The sequence below is a fragment of the Lissotriton vulgaris genome, chromosome 3_2 (assembly GCF_964263255.1).
Source record: "Lissotriton vulgaris chromosome 3_2, aLisVul1.2, whole genome shotgun sequence".
Classification (NCBI taxonomy): Eukaryota; Metazoa; Chordata; class Amphibia; order Caudata; family Salamandridae; genus Lissotriton; species Lissotriton vulgaris.
In genome coordinates this window covers 316,532,556-316,555,067 of record NC_141690.1, presented here as the reverse complement: position 1 = coordinate 316,555,067, position 22,512 = coordinate 316,532,556, and the positions used below count along the sequence as shown (strand labels likewise).

Here is a 22,512-nt window from a genome sequence, read left to right as displayed (position 1 = left end):
AAGCACGGAAAGTCAGCAGTTATAGTTACCTGAGCTAACTATCACTTATGCATCCCATGTGAACTGCTTATGACTTCACAAATTACATCACTCATGACATGGTCAGTGACATCACTGAAGACATAACTCATGACATCTGAAGGGATCGCGTCTCTAGATATACATAAATCTTTTTACTTTAAAAACTCCAAAATAACTGAACAGATTTAAACCAAAGTACAAAAAGCACTCTTTCTGTACCAAGATCTAGCTTTCTGCCAAATTTACTGTAATTCCGTTCAGCTCAAACTACTGAATGAAATTGCACCAAATTTAGCAGAAATGTAGGTGTTGGTCCAGAAAGTGACATTTTTGTAATTTGGTGTAAAACCATACAGTAGTTTGGGAGTTATTAAAGAAATACATTTATGGCTATCTTGGGACGTGGACTTGAAGTGAAAAACACACTCTGATTGGCGAGATGCAACGTGAAATGAAAGTTGTGGCCAACATTTTGTTTGTCTCCAAGACTGGCGGAGGTAAAAAGAAAGTGTCAAAACACATAAAGGGACAGGATACAAGTATCCTGTCCCTATAGGATATATGGAGGGGCCCCTGTGGGACCTGTTATGGGCACCAAATTGCACAATTTTTTTTGGGCACAATTCAAGGATCCACAGCTACCAGTGGATCCCAGGGGATCCGAAGCCCATTGGAAAAAAAACCTCACACACTCATAGACCAAGGCCCCACCATGCACAGCCCTGAGTAGCATGGGGTTGGATGAATGCAGGTGGTTGGCGGCAGGGTCTGGTGGCAGGCCAAGCACTGCAGCCAACCCCCACCGCGTGCGGCTACGTTATATTAATGTACAACAATTATATGTTATTTTACAACAACAAAAAATTGAAATTCACTGAAAAAAACAAAGGTTACAGGAACGCTATAGTTAGGTTGACATTGTATACACACAAAACCATGTACTTTGAGGATTTTTAGTTATACTCATCTGAAGAAATTTTAACTCATGCTGTTGAATAACTTTAGGCCATGAGTTTCTTAGCATAAGTGTAACTATAACTGCTGAATGTCTGTGATTTTGGATGTGTACATCAACCTAACTATATTGACCCTGTAACATCTGTTTTTTTCAGTGAACATAGGTACACATACACATAGATATAAATACATACACACATAAACAAACACACACACACACACGTATATATATATATATATATATATATATATATATATATATATATATATATATATATATATATATATATATATATATATATATATATATATATATATATTCATTGAAAACCCAAAGATTATAAAGACATTATAGTTAGGCTCAGATTTCACTCATACAAATCATTGAATTTCAGCAGTTATAGTTACCTGAGCTAACAATAACTTACAACCACGCAATGCACTGCTTATCACTCCTTGTCAGCGTCAGTGACATCACTGATGATATCTCAAACGATATGACTGATGACAACATCAAGTGAGTGCAAGTGTTTCTAAGAGTTTGTGAGTGTTTAACATAAATACTAACCCATACCAGCATCATGGATGGTAGCCAAATCTGTTCCTATATATAGGAAAGGAAATAAATCACTTTGATCAAACTATAGACCTGTTAGTCTGATTGATTGAATACAGAAAATATTTGCTTGCCTTTTAATATTTAGGATACAGGAGTGGATCGATGCCAAGGATATAATTTTTTCCTACCAGGCCGACTTCCATAGGAAGATATGCACTATGGATGAGGTCTTTTGATTTATGCTCTTATATTGGAGAGCTGTGGAGCTTGGCAGTCAGCATGTATGTTGCCTTCGTCAAGTCAGCCTTTGACCTGACTCCCTGTAGGAAATTATGTCTGGTCCTCTCTGATATGGGTATGCCATTGGGTATTATTTCATTCCTAATACGTCTACATGAGGGCAATTCTGCGCAGGTCCATGGGGGAAAAGGGAGGACTGAGGGAGAAGTTTCTCATCCTTAGTGGGGTCCAACAAGGTTGTGTCTTGGCCCCCAGCTTGTTCTCCCTATTTTGAATTACATTGTTCACATTCTCTGCAGCTCCCCTACGGACACTCCCACTCTTGCTGACAGGAAGGTACCTACCTTGCCTTTTGCATCTGATGCTCTTCTGCTCTCTAAGACTTCTAGTAGGTTGAAGAGTGCTTTATCTAACTTTAAAGAATGTTGTGATGACCTTGGACTTGAGAACAATTCTGCAAAAAAAGTTAATGATTTTTAACAAACATAGGTGGTTTAGGGTTAGAATGGAACTGGGGCACAATCTTTCACTTATTGGGTTGCAACACTATCTTCGACAACCGTATGGAAACCACTAGTGGATCATTCCAAGCAGATTGCCGGCCACCTCATATGAGGTCACAACTCTTCCTACTCAAAGCTAATTGTCTGTTTCTCTAAATCTATGATGCTAAGGCCGTGGGATCCGTTCTGCATGGCTCAGATCTTGTTGTGTTTTTCAAGTGCATCCTACCTCACTAGTTCTGAGAATAGATTTATGTCATCTTTGACCAGTCTAACCACCATTACTCAATTGGTACCACTAATCTTGGATATGGTCAGGAATTCCTTGGCCAACAAAGCCAGACTTTGACTTTTGTTTTTCTGGCGTAGGCTCTGGTCCCAGTCATAGCTGTTTCATTACAGACTAGCCCTGGAAGATGTAATGAAGGCCGATAGAATTAACAAAATCACCTGGCTTCAGAAATGTAAAGCGTTGCTACTAACTATAGGCTTTAAATCCTTTGGGATAAGTCTTCATCTCTCTCTTCCATATCTGTAGAGGAGCTAAAAAAATATTGGCACTGGGTCAGGCAATCAAAAGTTACCATGGCTGTTAGTTCTTCACTAATGGGGACATTTCTGGAGTTTAAGGCTTCATGTTTTTTGGAGCCCTATTTGGGATGTCATAACTGCCCCCTGGATAGAAAATTATATTTCCAATTTTGGGTGGTAGTTTACCACTAAAGGCATTTACCTCCAAATGGGACACAGATTCTGACTCCCTGTGCCCCATCTGCAGACATTCCTTTGAATCAATCGGGCATGTTGCATTTGCCTGCCCTGGGTATGCTCTTTCACAACAGAAATGGACCAAACCTGTGGGCAAGCTTTTTTTATATTCCCAGGTGTCAGAAGATCTTCGGGGATCGGGACTCATGCAATACAGAGGATAATAAGATATTGCCGCTTCATGTGCAGGGTGTGAGCCGCCCCTTTCAGCAGAACAGCATAGGACAAGAGGAGGATTGTCCAGAGACGACATCATCGAGAGCCGTCCTATCACGGGAAAAAACGGACCTCAAGACGAAAGAGGCCGCGTTTGAATGCGTGGTTCTGGAGATTCAAGCTCGGAAACCAGAGAACTAGAGGAAGACGCCGGAAGACTTGAAAGAAAGCCGCCAGCCTGTGGGAGTACCCGAAGAGCCCATGAAGGTACCGACCAATGCCGAGAGTAGAGGACACCAGATACATCGTGCAACGCCCACCACTCTCCAGGAGGAACTTGGCTGGAGCAGGTACGACGCCGTATATGGGGGTTTGTGTTCCAATGGGGAGGAAGTGTCTAAAGTCTTTAGGGTGGTCATGTTTGTTTTCTTGCTGTCTTTCACCCGGTGATGCGTGATTCTCTTTTCTTGCATGCACCGCTTATCAACCGGAGGAAAAAAGAAACCCGAAGCACGTCATTTGGACAAACTCCAAGAGAAGAAAACACCAAGGAAGGAACTCAAAACTGCTCATCCTATTGAAGATTATTTTGTTTTGTTTGGCACAATAAAATATAAAAGCATTATTAACTTCTAGTCGCGCCACATTCTTTTAAAAGGGCAAGGTCAGGGAATATCAAACCCCCCCCAGGGATCACTCGATACACCAGTATAGGCCCATGTAGCGAAGCAGCTTATTTCTTGCATTGTCCTCACAATAACATTTCATTTTTTTTTATATTTATTTATTTGGTTATTCACATTTGCAGATACACACAGAGAAAAAAAGCAATGAGAAAAACAAAAAGGAACTTTAGTAAATACAACAAACAGTCAAATTAGGCAAATAAATTAGCTTAAATAAAGCAGGAATACTAAGGACTTATCAGAATAAGAAAACTATAACAATTTTATACTGATTGCTCTCATTTATCTACAATCTCTATTGTCATTTTTCCAATTTTCAATTGGTTTCCAGATCTCAATACCCCGTGCTCTTGACTTAGTTCCTTTACAGGCAAAAATCGCCTTCTCTTGATTATACATACCTAACAGAGCCAAATCTGAAAGTTAGGGGGATCGGCAACCTTCCAACGGGCTGTTAATGTTATTCTATACACTGCTGTACCCAGGAAGAGAGCTACTTCTTCCGCCTTAGTGTGCCTCAGAGTATTATCATAACCCAAAATATAAAGGGTGGGAGATTCGGCTACCGGATGCCCAAACACTTCCTGCCAGAACCCAGCAATCATTGTTCTGAGTACTAGTAGTTTATCACATTCATACAGCATATGTCATAAATTTGCCGTTGTTTTGCCACACCTTGGACACTCCAAAGTAGGCCTTTTCCCCCAAGTGTATAGTTTGGCCGGAGTAAAATATAAATCATAGATAGTTTTATAGAGTTGGGTTTTCAGGTTAGCACACATAAACAGCTGTGATGATAGGATCAAAGACATGCCAATATCCACATTAGGGTTATTTAGTTTCCTCGACAACCCACTTCAGTAGATTCTAAATCATCTTGTTGATTTTCAATAAAAATGTCATAAATAGTACCAATCCTAGTCGCGGATCTAGACATACAATCGATTAAAGGGATATTATCCAGAGAGATATCAGCAACTTTTAGATTTAAAATTGTATTAATTTGTATAAATTTAAATACACTATTATTTGGGATTGCAAATTTGGATTGAAGTTGCAAAAATCTATCACCATAAGTGGGAAGTAAAAAATCTCCTATTGTTAATACTCCTAATGTTTCCCATCGTCTAGAAATAGCATCATATATTTGTGGTGGTAATATTGATGAATGCCATAGTGAAATATATCTATTGTGTTTAGGAATTTTCATATACCTCGTAATTTTCCTCCACGTTACCCAGGTGCTTGATATAACCTTAAACTTTACTTTCTTAAAGTATGAAGGTTCGACCTGTTTTAATAACAAACCATTAGCCCTGTCTCCAATGGACAATTCGAATATTGAAGGTATGTAATTAGCCCCTGCTTCATTTTCCAATGGTTTAATGTGAAATAATGACATCGTCTGTTGAAGAAGGGCAGCCCATAAGTAAAATCTCAAATCAGGAATTGCCTGCCCACCTCTGATAATGGGTAAAGAGAGCTTCCGGGTAGATCTCCTTATCTTCCCGTATCCCCACACAATTTTACCCATATGGGATTCCAAGCCCTTTAAAATGTTGTCCTCCACTAATAGAGGTATCGCACGAAACAGGTATAGGACCCGGGGTAGAATATTCATTTTAAGGAAGTTACCTCTCCCGATGATTGAGAGATGTAATCCGTCAATCCTTTTAAGATCTTTCTTCACTTTTTGAAGTAATGGTTCATAGTTAATTTTAACAATCTCGTCTATTTTGGCAGATATTCGAACTCCCAGATATACAGCGGATTCTACCCTTCTAGAATCAATAAATTGATGAACAGATGACCATAGTTTTATCCCTGTTTAGGGAGTATCCCGATATCTGGCCGAAGGCTTGGATAATCTGTTCTATTTCTATTATAGCCTTAGTGGGTTGTGATGTTATTACTGCCACATCATCGGCGTATGCTAATATTTTTGTATGGTAGGGGCCCAATGCAACTGGTTTAATTGCCTCAGTCTTTAGTAATTTTAAAATGAGAGGATTAATGTAGAGGGCAAAAAGGATCGGAGAACATGGGCATCCCTGCCTAGTCCTTCGGAGTATATCAAAAAACCCAGATTCCTGTCCCATTACCAATACCCTAGCCATCGGTGAGAAATACATTGCCTTGATAGATTTCATGAAACATGGTCCAACGTTTATTTGTTCTAGTATTGGCCACAAGAATGCCCATGAAACCCTATCAAAGGCCTTCTCGGCATCCAGGAGGACCATCGACATCTGGCCCCCCGTAGCATTTGCGGCGTCAAACAGTGCGATAGCAGGTTGGGTATGATCCGTAGTACCCTTACCAGGAATGAAGCCGTGTTGCCAAGGGGAGACCAGATGTTCGATGAACCCCCTGAGCCGATTAGCCAAGATCTTAAAATAAAGCTTCGAGTCAGAATGCAGAGGGCAACTGAGGGGGCTTATCTTTCTTTGCAAAAATTACAATATTGGTTTCAAGCCAAGATCTAGGAGGAATACCACTAACTTGAATCCCAATAAATAAATCAAGAAGTAGGGGCGTTACGGTATTACCCAGAATTTTATAAAACTCAAGTTGTATTTTATCGGGCCCTGCGGCTTTTCCCGAAGCTAGCTCTGCAAGAGCAATTTCCACTTCTGTTTGGGTTATGTCTCTTTCTAGATCCAGCCTAGTAACATTATTGATTCCTGAACCATCTTCGTGCTCGGTTGCCCATTCGGATAATATTTCTTTGATAACGTTGGGATTTACAGAATCCTCATTCTTATACAATTTCCCGTAGTAATTTTGAAAAACTTCTAGAATAGATTCTTGTGTTGTATATTCTTGGCCTTCTGACTCGATACGCGTAATGGAGTTAAGAGATAGACTTTGGCGAGTTCGGAGTGCCAACTGCTTACCCACCCTATCTCCCATTTCATAGATCTTATTTCGGTGAGACTGATATAGCTCAGCCGTCCTTAGGGTAATTTTACTATTTATATCTGCTTTTAGTATCGCCATATCTCTTAAAACTGAGCCACCGTCACTTTCTTGTGCAATTAGCCTAGTGTGTTTCTCTTCTAGTTCAGCTAGTTTTTGCAGCTGTAATTCATTAAGCATTGCCTCCTCTTTCCTCTGTCTGGCCACATAGCTAATTGTCTCCCCACGGATTGCAGCCTTAAAGCAGTCCCAGACCATATTTCTAGATGTGCTATATTGATTAGAATCGAAAAACCCCTGCGCCCAATTTTGTCATATATTCTACATATTTATTATTTACAAGTAGTTTTTTGTCAAAGGACCAACTTGAATGGGGTCTGAACATGTTGTTTATGTTCAGAGTTAGCGATAAAGGATTATGGTCCGAAATAGTTTTTGGTAGTTTACTGATTTGTACAGGACTAGCCTGATTACTTGACATAAAAATATAGTCGATGCGAACATATTTATTATGTGGGTGGGAGAAAAATGTGCACCCTGGGTCTTGACCCTGCTTTAAGTCCCATAGGTCAACCAGACCTAAACTTTCTTTTAATTGGGAGACAGCAGTTTAAACTTTCGGCTTGCGACCAACATATTTAAATCGCTTTTGATTCTGTACTACTCTAGCTCTAGGCAAAGCGGATCACAATAACATTTCAGTGGTGAACTTTTGCAAATATTTGGTGCACAACAATGTTAGACTAGTTTCCATGAAACTAAACTTGCTTACAAATCTAGCTTCACACAACATTATCACAATGCACTGAACATCATGTACAAGGTCTCTTTTCGCACAATGTACAAATGTCATCTCTATCTTCATCTATGAGGCGTCAAGGCTATCTACATATCCATTACACCACTAATCTTTAAGCACATCTATTATAAATTCGCAGAGGAGGCACTGCAGCTGAAACTGAGGGTCCCTGCAGGCTGAGACTTCACCAAGCATCAGTCTTACATCTCGTGAGGGATGTGCAGTTTGTGGCCAAGAAGGGTTCTTCATTTTCTCCCATCAGGTAATGGTGTTGGATCGTCCATTGGGTGGATTCTTGGCTCCACAACTACATACACTCTAGGTACACTTAGAGTAGGTTTTGCAGAGTAGGAGTATGCTCGATTACTGCCTTGTTTTATATGCACTGTTTTAGCGCCATGGTAGAACTATATACATTATTATGCTTTTGGTGTTTGTTATCACTTTTATCTGTTCTGTATATTAATCATTGCAGCACACGTATTTTATAGAAGTATACTGTTGGTTAAATAAATATAATGAAAACATCCCACTGTGTATTTTTGTATACCTCTAACAAGTGACTGAGAAAAAGGTTCTGTACTGTTTCCACAATCCCTGAGGTGTCAGGGTTGGTATGTTCAGTGGTTGCTGAAACCATTTGCCCCTGATAAGTTTAGGTGGGCTTATGGTGGCACTGTGAGCTGGCTGATCTTTGGGCCAACCTATCCTGTGGGGATGTCTGGAATCAGTCTGTCCACCTCATCCAAAGTTTATGTTGTCCAAAAAAGTGTAGCTCTTATGGATTAGTAGGATCCTCTGGGGACTTACTTCAGCTTGTCTTAATTGTAACTGCACAGAACTGATCTAAACCCTACTTATGCATGTTTTATTACAAAAATGATTGGGATGGGCCTGGGTTATTAGAGCTAGGATGAAAGGTGCATCCTAGCCGAACCTTTTACCTGCCTTCATATTCACCCTTCAGGTTAAGGATCAAAACTTTACTGTACTGATTATATGTTGTTCTTTTAATGAATGTCTGTGTGTCTGGCTTATTTGCCTTGTTGATATATTTTGCTTTGACTTATCCATTTTTATGCAAAATCTGTTGTATGCTATGATGCTTTTATCTCTCATACTTCAGGCTGTGTTGCTTCCTGAATGCAATCTTTTATGTATGTCTTTTTTTCTTAAATATTTATTAGTTTTTATTTAATGTGCTTTTATGACTATGTGTTGAATAAAGCTTATCAAATTGCAAGCATATACTAACCGACTACAAAAGTTAGATTAGTGTATTAAGGGTACTTCTAAAAAGTGATAATATTTCTAACATATGAGATCTGAGTGGCTGTGTGACTGTCTATATCAGTGTGTGAGTGGGTGTACGAATGGCTGTATGGGTGTGTGTGTGTTGGTGTATTAGTGGCTGAATTAATTAGTAGTGGGTCCCCAGGGCCATGTATAGCTCCAGGAGGGGGAATGTGCTGCCCTTCTTTGATATTCAAGGGACTGACCCTCGTAGTTGGTGGTCCCTGAGGTAGAGAACGTCCCAGGAATGGGGCCTCGCAACCACCCTCTGTCAAAAAAAAGAAAACCCCCGGGGAGGTGGTGGTCTCCGGGGCTGGGGGAATCCACGTGCCCCCTCCCATATTAGCTTTTTTATACAGCGCGGGGCAGTTGGTGGTCCCTGGGGTCCACGCTGCCCACATTATAATGCCCATAAGGGAGAAGGTGGTCCCCGACATTAGTAAGCCATTGAAAGGGGGCCTCATGCGCCCCCTCTATTATCAAAAACTAAACTTTGCATGCCACTGGACCCTGCACCCAAGGGGCTAAAACTATAACAAGCGAGGGAGACCGGGAGGAAGAACAGATGTAAATATTATAACTACCTACTTGGGACTGCCAGTAGGGAAAATATATATATATATATATTATATATATTGGTGACCGTCAGTAGTAAAAATATAAATATACATATATAGGTAGTAGGTAGTTATAGTTAAGTCTGCTCTTTAATAGACGGAGTGTTGTTTTGGGTTGGTAATAACTTTGAGACCATTTGGTAAATCTTCACAAAACCTTGAAAACCAAAAGTTCATCCACCTCAGCTCCTTCCTGGAAAGTTTTGAGGTGATCCGTCGAGTGACTTCTTTTGACTAGGCTCCCTCAAAAACTACTGAACGGAATTGCACCACATTCGGCAGGAAGCTAGATCTTGGTTGATAGATTGTGTTTTGGTGTAAATCTGTTCAGTAGTTTTTGAGATATTAAGGATCAAAAATAATTGTGTATTTTGGCCATAAGTACAGGCTGAACCGTGCAATGATCATGCACCTAATTTCAGATTTGGAACCCCTATTGCAGCACCAGACCCGTAGGACCCATGCTTTTTCCGCACATGTACAGGCCCTATGTTGCCTGCACCTACTAGCATGAGGCAGTTTCTATGGGGTAGTAGCTGTAGCCGGAGGGGTATCACAAAGCTCTCTCTCATGCTTTTTCAAAAACTTCTTTGACGCCATGATGACAAGGATCCACAAAGCAAAACCAAAAGGGTTAATGTACAGAGTGTTGAACATTGCAAGCACTCACACCCAGTCAACTGATCTGCGTCTAATTCATCATCATTCTTTAGCTCACCCACAACCCCAGTTCAGAAATGGCCATATGCAAATCAGTGTGACCCTGTGCCTCATGGGAACAGTCCAGCCGGAACTGCCAAGCCATGTCTTCCCTGGACCGGAAACAAGCATCCTTGGACCAGTTTCTGGCTAATCATTCATCATCAGTCAGGCTAGCTTGAATACAGTGGCAAAGTGAGCAAGGGACCCACGTCTAGGCATACCCTGCCAACTCAGGGCGAACAAAGCAAAACCAAAGGGGATGATAGACTAAGTGTTGAATCTTGCAAGCACTCACTCCCAGTCAACTTCTCTGGGTTTAATCCATCATCATTCTTTAGCTCACTCTGGCACCCCAGTTTAGACATGGCCATATGCAAATCAGTCTGGCCCTGTGCCTCATGGGAATAGTCCAGCCCGAACTGCCAAGCCAAGTCTTCCCTGGACCCGAAACAAGCATCCTGGGACCACACCCACATCCCCTTTCCCACAACCCCACAGGAGTTGAATAAGACAAAACTTGACTTCTACCAGGTAGCACAATTCCCCCATGTGATCGGATGCATAGACTGTACGCAGGTCCCCCAGCAGCTATCACTCAATGAATGTGCAAGTTGTGTGCAATGCAAGCATATTATAACAGACATCGTGCCATAATTTCCAGGAAGCACCCATGACTCCTACATATACTGGCACACTGGCATCCACAGGCGTCTGCTCAGGGGTGAATTTGGTCAAGGACATTTACTTGGTACACACATATACCTATTTGCTACTTCAATCAAACAAATGTAATTGCATAACTGTGGCTAACCCTTTGCTTTCCACCCTGTTGGTGACAGCACATACGCCATGCGGGGCTACATCTTGACACAAAACCTCAGCCCAGCCACACCACATGCGCAGAGGTACAATGCTGCACACATCAGCACAAGGAATGTGATAGAACGCACCTTTGGAATACTGAAAAGTCATTTTCGCATTCTTCACAAAACTGGTGGAGCATTGCAGTACAGCGCACAGACCTGCTGCAGGATCGTGGCTGCATGTGCCATGTTGCACAACATTGCCACCAGGAGAGGCATACACATGGAGATGTCCGACAGTGAGTCTGATGAGGACGACCAACCACCCGCACTACACCAACAAGCGCATGTGGCAAATTCAACAGAAAGGCAAAGGGGAGGTGCACATATCACCCAACATTCTTTCTGAGGTAGGTAATGATGAGTCATAACGACTAAATGGTGAACGCAAAACTATTTATTAACATGAGCTCATGTCTAGCCAAAAAGATATAAGTGCAAAATATGACTGTGATTGCATTGAGGTATAAAGTAAAATAAACAGTTCCACACACTGAATAGCAATCACTAGGTTGTAATTGACCATGGTTACACCATCATGGCTAAAAAAGGAGAACATGCCTGACTAGTGCCTCTTGCCATGCACCCCTAGCCTCCTTCCCCTGCCTCTGCTCCATCACCCTGATGTGTGACTGAATAAGTGGTGCTGCACGAACTGCGCCTCCTGGCAGTGGTCAACGGCACCGACAGGCGACTAAGTCTCGATGCCTCCTCACTCCCCTCCTCTCCTGTCAAGTTGATGCCACCCACAGTCCCAGCCTCGATATGTTACACAGCAGTGACCACTTGTCCCAGGGCCCTGGCAACATCACCACAGAAATGTCCAAGATCTTTTTGCAATGCCACAGAGTGCCGTGCTAGCAGTGCAGTGGTGTTGCAGAGCTTGTTGACGGCCCTTATATTGGCTGACATGCAGATCATGCTCTGTTGATGCCTTCTCTTCTTAGTGCTTTGTCCCGCAAGTAGCGCCGGGTAAGCTCCTGAAGGCTCGAGTTTGTCTGCCTATTACCCTCAGCAATCACTGTGGTCAGCTCATGCACATTGTCTGTCATTGTGCTGATATTATTTGCAAGTTTTGATATCTTGAGATTAATTGAGCCCATGTGTCTCCCCTGCAGGCGCTGCACGTGTTACACCTGGGACTCTACGCCTCCATAGACATTCGGAGCCTGCTCTTCACATTTAGAAATACAGGCCCTGGACATGCTCCATTGTCCCGTTTGGACCAGTGCTTTTGGTGTAGGTGGTGTTGCAACACGAGGCTGGCTGGTCCCTGTAGTGGGTGCAGGAGTCAATCAATCAATCAATCGTTGAATTTGTAGAGTGCACTACTCACCCGTGAGGGTCTCAAGTCGCTGAGGGGGGGCGAGGGGGGATGGCTGCTGCTACTGCTCAAAGAGCCAGGTCTTGAGGAGCCTCCTGAAGGTGAGCAGGTCCTGGGTCAGCCGCAGGTGGGTGGGGAGGGTGTTCCTGGTCTTGGCAGCGAGGAAGGAGAAGGATCTGCCTCCGGGTGTAGTACGCTGGATTCGTGGGACGTCTGTGAGGGCGAGGCTGGCAGAGGGGAGCCGGCGGGTGGGGGTGTAGGAGTGGAGTCGGTTGTTCTGGAAGGCTGGTCCGGAGTTGCAGCTTGGTTTTCATTGGCTGCAGTGATGGAACATGAGCACTGCGTTTTGGTGGTGGAGGTGGTGTGCATGCTGGGGAAACTGGAGTCTCAACATCGGTCTCAGTAGGTGTCTCTGAGATGGGGATGTGGTCACTATCTTTGGAGACTGCCTCAGCTGCATCTGTGATGTGAAACAGTGCAATGTTATTTTTTATTTATCCTACAATTGTTTTACATTTGGCATACTTTCCTTACATTAAATCACTGACAGGAAACATTGGCTGCCATGGTGTGTTGGTGTGTTTTGCTTGCCATTGTTGCTTTGGAATGCCCACTTGGCTGACTTGCCTACAAATACCATGATGCATTGGGTGTATGAGGGAAAACGAGGACTGGAGTTTGATCTGTACACTGTTATTTGCCTGGGTGTATGTGCACAATTATACATTACGCAAAGGATTATTCTTGCATGCATCCTACCTTGTGGGGTACTTGCTGTGCCAGATGTGTCCAGCTGTGTGACTCCGACAACTGCATCAGGCTGGATTGTCGCCTCCACTAAGTCCGTCCTCTAGGGCTGTGTTGGTGGGTGCAGTTGATGGTCTCCCTCCTGTGGAACCTGCCTCCTTCAGCCTTTCGGCAATGCGTTCTTTGGCACGTATCCTCTGGTAGTACCACCTTTTTTTTAAGTCATCGATGCTGCAGTGTGTGACACCCACAGCATTCACTTTTGTCTTGATGCGCAGCCATATCTTTCTTTTTTCTGCCTCTGGCACTTTCAGAGACATTTTATCAAAGAGCTTGTCATTGCTTCTGCTGACCTCCTCAATGAGATATTCTAGCTCTCTCTCACTGAACTTCATCTTCCTCTTTCTGGGTGTGGCACTCTCCCCTGAGGCTGTTTTGTCCATCCTCTGTCACACAAATTTGCTGGATACAGAAGTGTTTTTGCACAGCTCCAGTACTCTGCCGTCTCCTCTGAACTCCTTTGGGCACAGAATGAAGCATGGAGTGGATGACATCCTGGTTGTGATATCATCAGCCTGCTTCCTATGCGACACATTTTTGGTGATTTTTGCTAAAGCGATATCACAATTTGTGGTTTTTCAGTTTTTGCGCCTTGCATTTGTGCACTCGCTTTTCGTTTTTGTGATTATTCGCAAATCAGTACGAATTCGCGATTAGCTTCCTGCATTCGGGATAGCGATTTTTTAATTGCATCACTTATTTTTTGCGACAAAAAAATTACTATTTTGACTTTTAATGCATGTGCCTGGAAGTGTCTAAGGGCTAAGTACAGTGAAGGAAATGTACATTGTTTTTATGATCTCGCTGGATCGTGAAGGGTAGAAAGGAATAGATGAGTTCTCAATCCACTCTATTAGTAGGAAAGCATTTCAGGGTCCCTGTTTTTGAGAGAAAGTGTGTAAGTTATAAGTACTGAAATGAGTAAATAGATAATTCTTATTTTCAAAACATGTTGCAATCTCGTAAGACTTGCAGGAGCATGAAAAGTAGAAAGGAGTAGGTGATCTTTTTTTTTATAAAACCTTTATTTTTTGTTTTATGTAAAGGCAACAAGGAAAAACACAGCGGTGAGCCCGCACATCATCCCTCACAGGGGGCATAATCAAAAGTAGTTAGGAATGGTGACTTGTAAGAGCAGGGACACACATGAATAGGTGGCAGGTCAGCGCCATCGGGAAGCGGCAAGAACATAGTGCTAAAGGTGCATCTGCTCAGTGTGTAGCCCTAGGAAGCAGCTGTTGAAGCCCAGGAGGGTATCCTGTCCAGGTTGAGAGGCTTCCGCCCTCCATGTGGGCACCGCAACAAATAAGAACAAAACTCTACAAAACCCCCCCAGCCCCCCTCCCCTCCCACCCTCCCCAGTGGTGGTGACCTCATCAATTCCATTCATACTTGTGGATCCTGTATTAAACCTGAAATAGGTGGAGTGAGTGTATGGAGGATGGGCAAACCGCAGAGGGCAGGCCCTTGGACAGAAAGCGAACCAGAGGTCCCCAGCGGAATTGGACGTTTTTAAAATTACCCAGGTAGATGTCCGCCACTCTTTCCATGCCAAGCAGTTTCCATAGCCTCGCGTGCCATAAGGAGATCGCCGGTGCCTCCGATTTTTTCCAGGCGGCGGCCAGAGTAAGCTTAGCGGCTCCAAGACAGAGCCACAGAATCTGTTTGTCCGCGCGTGTCTGATACTCAAGGACAGGGTCCCGGAGTCCCAACAGCACATAGGCCATAGAATCTGCCACTGGATAACCAAGTATATCCTTGATATGTGAGAGGATCTCCTCCCAGTACGGTCTGATAACTGGGCAATCCCACCAAATGTGGCGGAAGTCCCCAAGCAGACCGCAGCCCCTCCAGCACCTGTCAGAGGTGGCCGGGAATATGCTATGGAGTCCGGCCGGGTACAAATATCAGTCAATAAGCGTCTTAAGGTGGGCCTCCCACAGGTCTAGCGAGTGATTATAAGTAGAGATATCGCGCCATAGCACCGACCATTCCTTGTCTAAGATATCACGCCCCAGGAGCTCCTCCCAATGTCCCATGTAGCGGGGACGAGGCGACACTGCTGAGTTAAGTAGGAGTTGGTAAATAAAGGAGATGACTCCTTTCATGGCAGAGGTCCGGAGTATGAAGGCCTCAAAGGGCGAAGGAGGTCTCGTGGCTGTGTCAAGGACTTCAGGCGACATAGCCCAATGGAGCAGCTGGACATGGTGATACCGTTCCGTCGGTGGGATACCATAGTCCCTCATGCAATTGTCAAAGGAGAGGGGAACATGGCCATGAAATAGGTGGGTCAAAGCTCTACAGCCTCCCTCCCTCCACACCCCAAAGGGGCCATCCTGTAGCGCCGGTAAAAAGGCCGGAATAAAATGTATTGGCGTAAACGGGGAAGGAAATGTGGTGCAGTGGTCATCAGCGGCCAGCGAGTCCCAGACCTTCAGAGTGGTGCCATTCGGGGTACTAATATAAGCGTTCGGGGGCCTGTCTTTCTTGGGTTTCCAGGCCAGGTCCCAGATTGATCTACCAGCGACACTCCTATCCATGTGTAACCAGTGTTTCTCTGATGTTTGTTGGGACCATTCCACCAGCACTCTTAATTGGGCTGCTTTATAATACAGCTGTAGATCAGGAAGGCCCACACCCCCCTCCCCCCTGGGACGTCGCAAAACCGTGAAGGAAAATCGCGCCGGCCCCCCTGCCAGAAAAACCGGAGTCTTAAGGCATTGAAAGAAGTCCCCGTCAAGGGGGATAGGGAGTGCCTGAAAAAGATACAAGTATTTAGGGAGGAGAACCATCTTAATGGCATGGATTCTGCCCAGCCACGACAAGAACTTGGGCTTCCACCGTTCCAAGTCCGCTCGAGTCTTTTCCAATAACGGAGGGAAGTTGGCCGAGAACAACTTCCCAATCGTGGGCGTCAGATGGACTCCCAGGAAACGATGGAGCCGGAAGCCCATGCCAACAGAGTTAAAGGCCGCACTCGCTCCACCTCGACAGGCGAAAGCGTAATGTTCAAAACATAGGATTTGTCGCAATTGAGCTTGAAGCCGGCCACCTCCTCAAAACGCAACAGGACCTCCCGGACATCTGGCAGAGAGTGTACTGGATCCATAATAGAAAGCAGGACGTCATCTGCAAAGAGTGTAATTTTATGCTGCTCCCCGATAAAGGGAAGGCCCCAAATCCCCTCGTGCTCCCGCACCGCAATCGCCAGTGGCTCAATGCTCAAAGCAAAGAGCAGGGGGGAGAGAGGGCAGCCCTGCCTGGTGCCGCGGGAATGCGGGAAGAACGCCAATAGGTGGCCGTTCACCGCTACCCTAGAGCAAGGCTGCAGTAAATCGCTTTTACCATGGAGATAAATTTGTCCGAGAAGCCGAAGGCTGCCAGGGTATTGAACAAGAAGCCCCAGTTCACGCGGTCGAAAGTTTTTTCCGCATCGAGGCCCACGAGGACCGCCGGTATACGAAACCTATCAGCTTTCTCTATGAGGTGGACCACCCGCCTAGTGTTTTCATGAGTCTGATGCCCCTTAATAAACCCAGACTGGTCCGGGTGTATGAGTGCTGGCATCAAATCCTGTAGCCTGCGCGCAATGATCGATGAATAGAGCTTGACGTTGATGTTGAGAAGGGCAATTGGGCGAAATGAGGAGCAGAGGGCGGGGTCCTTCCCTGGTTTGGGCAAGATCGAAATCACGGCTTCCGCGAGGGAGCCGGTGGAGATGCCAGAGTCAGCCATGTCATTAAAAAGGGAGTCTAGAAAGTCGCACACCTCAGTGGCATACGTCTTGTAAAAAAGAGCGGTGTAGCCATCCGGACCCGGCGCCTTGTGGAGTTTCAGGTCCTTAATAGCCTCAAGCACCTCGCTACCAGTAATCGGGGCCTCCAGGAGCTCGTTCCATTCCTTAGACACCTGTGGAATAGGCAGGTCCCGCAAGTATTCCCGCTGGTCATCGGCATTGAGTGTCTCCCCCGCATAGAGTTCCACATAGAAGCGGCCAAAGATGGCAGCCTTAGTCTCGTCCCTGTACTGCAGTTCACCCGTCGAATCACGAACCCCTCCTATATATTCCCGTTCCCTCTTCTCCCGCAGCTGACGAGCCAGGTGCCTCCCCACCTTATTCCCGTGGGGGAGGACACCACTTCCTGTCTAGTATCTGCTTGGCGGTTAGCGCTCTAGCACCTGGGTCTCTCGGGGCTATTTAGGCTGAGCCTGACAACTGCGCGCTGCGGTAAGGGGTAGTGGAAGTTCCTCCTGACCCGCTAGCTCGCCAGAGGCCACTGTATTGAGCCTGTGCTCCAGCCTAAATGTGCTTTGTGATTTGCTATAATTATTTTATCTGTGACTGAAAACAGAATAATTTGTATTTTTAAAATTTGCATTTCGCATTTCTTGCACTCACTGATTAAATCGACACACTCATCTGATTAGTGTGCAGTAGCCGCATTTCGGGTTGTTTGTTCGTTTTCCCTCTGATTAGCAAGGGGGAGGACACCACTTCCTGTCTAGTACCTGCTTGGCGGTTAGCGCTCTAGCACCTGGGTCTCTTGGGGCTATTTAGGCTGAGCCTGACAACTGCGCGCTGCGGTAAGGGGTAGTGGCAGTTCCTCCTGACCCGCTAGCTCGCCGGAGGCCACTGTATTGAGCCTGTACTCCAGCCTAAATGTGCTTTGTGATTTGCTATAATTATTTTATCTGTGACTGAAAACTGAATAATTTGTATTTTTAAAATTTGCAATTCGCATTTCTTGCACTCACTGATTAAATCGCCACACTCATCTGATTAGTGTGCAGTAGCCGCATTTCGGGTTGTTTGTTCGTTTTCCCTTTGATTAGCAAGGGGGAGGACACCACTTCCTGTCTAGTATCTGCTTGGCGGTTAGCGCTCTAGCACCTGGGTCTCTCGGGGCTATTTAGCCCTCGCCCCTTATTGAGCGCGCAGTGGAGCCGAAGCTACGCCGAAGAGTAGCCAAAGAGTGGCCGTCTGCGTCCGTCCGCGCCAGGACGGGTCCAGGGGCCACTCACTCTGCTTATTTTTCTTCTCACTACTATGGCCCCGGCAGAAGATATACGTCTCAGGTACACTTCTCAATCCTTATTAGCTCTTCGACCCCAGGGATTACAGAGGTGCGCCTGCGATAACTGGCCATGTCCTGAAGGTCCCTTCTCCTGCCTGTTTGCAGGTTTCAAGCCACTCCTAATACTATCATTACTGGGCCTCCTAAGGCCACTAAACCAGGAACGAAAGGCTGGAAAAGCTTTCTCTTAAATATTCGATCCCTCCCGCGACATCACGTCGAGATATGGGACACTATCCAGAGCCTCAAACCGGAGGTATGTTTCCTTACGGAAACGTGGCTAAAGCCACATACCGTCCCATCCATTACTTTGGGGATTCCCCTAGGATATAAAATCCTGAGACAGGACCGCCCGGAAAAAATTGGTGGCGGAACCGCCATTATATATAAAGAAAGCCTTCACATTACAGTGATAGAACAAACTATATCACCTTCTATGGAAATAATGATATTTAAAATAAATACAGGATCTAAGGACCACTGGAAAGGTGCTTTGGTGTACCGGCCCCCTGGCCCCAATGCTGGCTTTTCACTAGCCCTAACCGAAATATTAGCTCCACACATGAAGGACAAAGAAAATTTTATTTTACTTGGAGATTTTAATTTTCATGCTGATGTATCAGAACATTCTGATACAAAACTCCTTTTAGCTGATCTCGCTCTTCTAGGTCTTATTCTGCGGAACTGTGGCCCCACTCACAGGGGAGGTCATACTTTGGATCTAATCTTTACTAATCACCCTACCATACACTGTCACCCCCCCAAATTCATAAACTGGTCCGATCATAGTATGCTAGAATTCTCCTTCATACAGTTAGCCAAATCTTCTGATCCTCCTGCCACTCTCAACATTAAATGGAGATCTTGGCACAAAATCACTCCAGACACATTTAAGCAAGTTTGGAGAGAGCCAACTATATCTGACTCTGACAATATTGAGTCGGCTCTATCCAAACTTAATAATACACTCTTGGATGCCATAAACCTTTTAGCCCCTCAAAAACTAGTTAAACAATCCTCTACCATCAAAAAAGAGATATGGTACACTGAAACATTAAAACTAGAGAAACAAAGATGTAGAAAGTTGGAAAAACTCTGGAGGAAGACTCATACCAGCGCTAGTAAGGAGCTCTATCTGCAGGCAATATCCACCTATTATAAGAATATCAAAAAAAGCTAGAAAAACCTGCCTACTATCTCAGCTAGATAAAGCTGGCAATTCGACCAGGGAACTATATAAAATCCTGCAGACCTTTACTAACCCTTTGGTATGTGAAAGTCCCGATACATTCGCCCAAGTGTTGTGTAACAATATTTCCAAATTTTTTGAGGATAAAATTGAAACTATTTATAATAAAATCATCTTGGCCAAACACCCCACAAACACGGAGGACTCTAGTATTCCTTGCATAAAGACTCACACAGACACCTTCCTTGATATCCCTGAAGCCACTGAGAATGATATTATATCGCTATTAAATAACATGAAATCCGGCTCCCCCCTTGATCTGCTCCCTGCCAGACTAACGACCAACCTGAGCATGATAATATGCCCAATCATCCGTAAAATTCTGAACCTTTCTTTCAAAGAAGGAAAACTCCCTCAGCAATGGAAAGAGGCAGTAGTGAATCCTATACGTAAAAACTCAGCCTCACCATGGACGGAACTCTCAAATCTCCGCCCTATCTCTCTTTTGCCCCTCCTGAGCAAACTGGCTGAGAAACATGTCAACACCCATGTTTCCAGTTTCATAGAGGCGACAGGGGGCCTGGACCACTCGCAATCTGGGTTCAGGCCCAATTACAGCACCAAATCAGCACTCCTCTCCGTGACCGATAACATCAAAATGTCACAGGATAGAGGAGGTTCGATGATTCTGGTGCTGTTAGACCTGTCGGACGCTTTTGATACTGTGTCCCACAAAATTCTCCTGGGCCGTTTGAAGGGAGTGGGCATTGGAGGACAGGCCCTGTCCTGGTTAGAGAGCTTCCTCTCCGGGGGATCACAATCTGTCAGCTTGGGCCCCTATCGCTCCATCTCAAGGGCGCTCACGAAGGGGGTGCCACAGGGCTCATGCCTAAGCCCCACATTGTTTAATGTGTACGTGGCCCCCCTTGCTGAAATTGTGAGGAAGTATGGATTCACACCGGTGTCCTACGCCGACGACACCCAACTCCTCTACCCTTTCCACTCCCTTAACTCTAATGTTAGGGAACATTTTGCTGAAGGTATGAGGGCAGTTTCCAATTGGATGGCTTCCAACTGCCTCCAATGCAATGTCGGGAAGACGGAGGTAATGCTCTTTGGGAAAGCTACTATACTCTGGTCCCCCGACTGGTGGCCTCTGGACTTAGGACCAGTCCCCTCCCCAAAATTGACTGTTAAAAATCTGGGTGTGAAGCTAGATCAAAATCTAACTTTAAAGGAGCACGCAAATGTGATCGCTGGAGCATGTTTCCGTACCATTGGCCTGCTGAGGCGAGTCTTTCCTCTCTTGCCTGATATGTATAGAAAGACTCTTGTACAAGCCCTGGTGATAAGCCTATTGTAACGGGCTCCTGATATTAGCCAATGAGGATGCCATAAATCGGCTACAGGTAGTTCAGAATACAGCAGCAAGACTGATTCTGAACGCCCCCACAAGAACCCCTTCCAGGCCCCTATTGAGAGAACTCCACTGGCTTCCTATACGGCAACGTGTTATGTTTAAAATCTGTTGTACCGTTCATAAGTGTCTTTTTGGAAATGGCCCCAAATACCTGGCCCAAAAGTTACAACTTTATAAACCAGACCGCTCTCTGCGTTCAGGCAATCAATTGCTATTAAAACCCCCACTTATTAAGAAGACCAGACAAGGCGGCCGTGCCCTTTCCCTCGTGGAGCTGACCCTGTGGAACAACCTGCCCTTTAGTCTTAGACAAATCGCCAACCATCTATCCTTCAGGAACATGCTCAAAACTAATCTGTTCCTAGGAGAATAATCGGCCTTAGTTTATTTACTAAGACTTTAGCTTATCTGCAAAGTATACCCTTCACCATCCTGGCAAGCAAAGCGCAGAGATACCCCGACTGGGGCCGATTCTGGCGCAATATAAGAAACTAAATAAATAAATAAGATAGGCGTCGCAGCCTCAGCAACGTAAACTCCGCCTTGTTGTTATAGTGGGCCCTCAATTTCCCCCAAACCGCCGTCAATGGGCAAAGGGTCAGCCTCGAAGGGTTAAGTTTGTGGGCCTGCTCAAGTGTCGTCAGTTCCATCTCTAATTCCTCCCGTTCCCGGCGTCGCATCTTATTGAGGCGAGCATTAAGGGCTAAGCAAGTACCCCTGATTGACGCCTTAAAGGCGTCCCAGGTGATGGAGACTGAAGTATCGGACACTGGATTGAGTGCAAAAAAGTCCCTAATGGCCTTCCGCAACTCCTTATTTGAAAAGTCATCCCTGATCACCGAGAAATACCACTTCCTTTGTCCGTCACCAGCCTGCGACCAGCGCAGATTGAGCACGAGCAGACTATGGTCGGAAATTGACAGCGGAAATATTCTAGAGTCAAGGACATCTCCCCTAAGAGCTTGACTTAGAAAAATGTGGTCCAGGCGCGAGTGATGCACATGGGAGAAAAAGGTGTAATCTCAGGACAGGGGATGTATAGAACGCCAACCATCGAGTAATCCCAGCTCCCCAACCAACTGTTGCGTTTCAGCAGAAAACAGACCTGTATCAGCTCTGTGGGTACCGGAGCTATCCATCTCCCTATTCCACACCAAATTAAAGTCCCCCATCAAAAATAGTTGTCCTTCAGCAAAGTCTCCCACCTTCTGCAGCAGACATTGGATAAAGCCGTTCTGACCAGCATTGAGGGCATACACCATCAGAAAGGAGCACAGCCTTCCATGAACAAGACCCTTTACCATCAACCAGCGTCCTTCCCTATCACTGCGTACATCCACAGGCTGAAAGTGCAAGGCTGCACGAAAGAGAAGGGCCACCCCCCTATGCTTCATGGATGCAGATGATCTATATATGAGGGGGGAAGTTTTATGCCGGAGGTGCAGCTCATCCTTACACGCCAGGTGAGTCTCCTGGAGGCCCACAATGTCTATCTGGTGGTCTATCACGTATTTGCACACCTTCGGACGTTTCTGCGGGGAGTTCAGGCCCTTAACATTCCATGTTCCTATACTAAGAGGCATCAGTAAGCAACAAAATCGATCCGGCTATAGT

General features: G+C 45.0%; 1 pseudogene; it reads right to left on the bottom strand.

Annotated features, from left to right (window-relative positions):
- LOC147725772 (TSC22 domain family protein 1-like) overlaps positions 1-7,067 on the bottom strand; it is a 34,173-nt pseudogene extending 27,106 nt beyond the window's left edge.
- Positions 7,068-22,512: the final 15,445 nt, after the last annotated feature.